The sequence below is a fragment of the Microtus ochrogaster genome, linkage group LG4 (genome assembly GCF_000317375.1).
Source record: "Microtus ochrogaster isolate Prairie Vole_2 linkage group LG4, MicOch1.0, whole genome shotgun sequence".
Taxonomy (NCBI): domain Eukaryota; kingdom Metazoa; phylum Chordata; class Mammalia; order Rodentia; family Cricetidae; genus Microtus; species Microtus ochrogaster.
In genome coordinates, this window is record NC_022030.1 from 6,162,359 (window position 1) to 6,165,548 (window position 3,190).

Below are 3,190 nucleotides of genomic sequence, written 5' to 3' on the forward strand. Positions count from 1 at the left end.
AGACTCCACGAGGCTCCTCACGCTCTGAGAGTTAAACAGAGGTTTATTTTGAAAAGAAAAAAAAAAATCTTCCTCCTGACTCTTGGACTCATGTCTTTAATTTTTACTATGTTAAGAACCAGGAGAGGGAACTTAAGGTCAGTTGCCTCTCAGGTTGAGTAACTCTAAGCTATAAGTTCCAAAATCTTGTCTTTGTCTTTGATTCCAAATGGGCTTGTGGGAGAAAGTGATATAACCATGAGCTCACTGTGTTCTTTCAGATGATTTCCTGTTTCCTGTGTATTTAAATACACAGGGAATAATCCCGCTATTAAAATGAGACCCCGAGTGTGTGTATGGGCAAAAGTTCAATGAGAAAGGAAGAAAAATATGCTTGCTGAATACCAGATGTAGAGCGCATAAATCCAGTTAGAACAGGCCAGGAATAGCTTTATGGCTGACGTGCAAGAAATCTCAGGGAACTGGGAAGTCAGATAGGCATGTGTCAAACAGACATATTTAAATCGTCCACTTCCTCAGCAAAATAAAAGTTTGAGGGAGTTTTGTTTCCTCTTGTGGTTTGAAATTACAGTTGTGGGCTATAGAAGCCCTGCTTGATTGAAGGCTTCCAAGCAGAGGAGTTACGTGACCTGGTTCAGCAGCACACAGCACTGGGATGGCCTGGGGTTTCTTACTAGGCCTCCTACATTGCCCTGTTTGTACTTTCTGTCCTTTGTCATCTTGGCAACAAATTGAAGTGCAGCTGACCACTGCTTCATAGTCATCTGACTTGCTGCTCTGGAAAGCTCTCGCATCTGAATGGGAAAGGCATCTAATGGTGTCCCTGGTAGACTGTAGATACAGAGGACAGACCCATGTTCTCCAGGTACGGAGACGAGGGAACTCCTTCTGCCAGCCTTGTCCTGTCCACGGTTGCTGCAGGGTTCGTGCCTTTAGCATTCAGTTTAGGTTAAACAAACCTGATTTAAAGCTATAACCTGAAAACTGAGAGGAGGCTTAGTGAGAAGAGTCAGTGTTTGCCTTCTACCCCCAGAAGCCATGTAAAAAAAAAATCAAGGGTGATGCTGTGTGCCTGTAATTCTGGCACTGGAGAGACTGAGAGAGCTAGAGCCCTGGGGCTTTTGGGCCAGCCAGTCTAGCCTACTAGGGTTCCAAGACACTAAGAGATCCTGTCTAATAACAAAACAGAAAGAAAAGATCTGGATGGTGAAAAGGAGTTAGGTCTGAGGTTGTTCTCTGAGTATACACATGCACACACAGTCCTACACACACTGATAATGTGCACACCAGCTACAAGAACCGCACTGATATATGGTGTGGGAGGTCCTTCTGTCTACGTGTTGCTTTTATTGATTAATGAATAAAGAAACTGTCTTGGCCTGTGATAGGACAAAAGAACAGAGCTAAGCAGGGAAAACTAAAGTGAATGCTGGGAGGAAGAAGGGCAGGGTCGGAGAGAAGCCATGGAGCTGCCGCAGGAGACAGACGCTGAAACTTTGCTGGTAGGCCACAACCTCGTGGTGATACACAGATTAACAGAAATGGGTTAAACTAATATGTAAGAGTTAGCCAATAAGGAGCTAGGGCTAATGGGCCAAGCAATGATTTAATTAATACAGTATCTGTGTGGTTATTTCAATTCTTAGTGGCCAGGACCAACAAGCGGCCTCCTACAACAAATATGTACATTTTCAGGTATGGTGACTTAACAGTTAGTTTCTTCAGGAAGGACAAGGTAGGCTATTGGCATGAAAAATCTCAAAGCAAAGGTATTTAAGTGCTAATTATGTCCCTTAAGATTTTAAAGCTCCCTAAGCTGCTCCTCTCACAATACTTCTGTTCAATAACATTCTGTGAGATATGCTGTTGTGTTAGATTTTACTCAATGGAATAAAGCAGATGGAATGGCATGGAAAACCATGTACTTTGCAGCCATGGGGCAGATTAGTTACTCTAATTCCATTGCTTACTACTTCATGAACTTCAGCATGGTACTATGGCACTATAGTTGCTGGTCTTCTTGTCCTTTGTCAGAATATATATATCATTTATAAAAGATCTAGCAAGATGTCTAGCATGTTGAGAAAGTTCAACAACTTTTTTACCCCCCAAGCTCTCTCCATCCCTCTGTTTACTAAACGCATCCCCCCTTCACTAAACACTCCTTGAATCCATTTTATATGACAACCACATTGTCAGCAAACATGGAGACAACGAAGAGTGAGTTTTGAACTTAAGAATGTTGCTAATGGTATTAACAAGGCAAGCTGGTGATGTTAATGAGGAAATGTCTCATCTTATTCTGATGTGAGTGTGTGGAAACAGGAAACCTTTAGCCAAGGAAATGAAAAGATATTTCAAAAATGGAAAGATGTCCATTTTTATGGGTTGGTAGAATTGATATTGATAAAATATCCATACTACCTAAAAGTATCAAGATCTAGTGTAATTCACTTCAAAATACCAACAACACTCTCTATTGAACCAAACATGTCGCAAAATTCATATAGACCTATGAAAGGCCTGGCATAACTGATGTAATCTTGACAGTAACCAACAAAGTGAGACTGTGACAATGCATATAATATCAAAACATACTGTGAACCTATTGTAATCAAAACAACATAGTATTGACACAAAACAGACTCAATGACCAATTTTAGAACAGAATAAAAATTAAGAAATTAATGTATGTATGCACAGCCAAGTGATTTTTGAGAAAGTGATGAGAACACTTGAGAAAAAGCAAGATCTCTCCCAAACAGCACTGTGAAACATGGAGATATACACAGAATAGAATGAACCTCCTCCCTGTCATGTGATACAAAACTCACCTCAAAAGAGAGCAAGGACTGTAAGACCTAAAACAAGAAAAATACTGAAGAGAGGATAAAGGAATACCTTCAGGTCTTTTGGATAGGCAAAGATTTTTATAAGACTACAAAAGCACAAACAATAAAAATAAATGTAAACAAATAAGGATCTGTAAAACCAAGATGCCGCTGCACCATAAAGGAAACAGTCAACTGTGAGGTGATAATTCACATACTGCTTAGCAGATAAGGGTGGGTGGCCAGAATACATACAGACATACATATATACATATGTGTTTGTATGTGTCTATCTTTTTATCTATCTATCTATCTATCTATCTATCTATCTATCTATCTATCTATCTATCTATCATCTA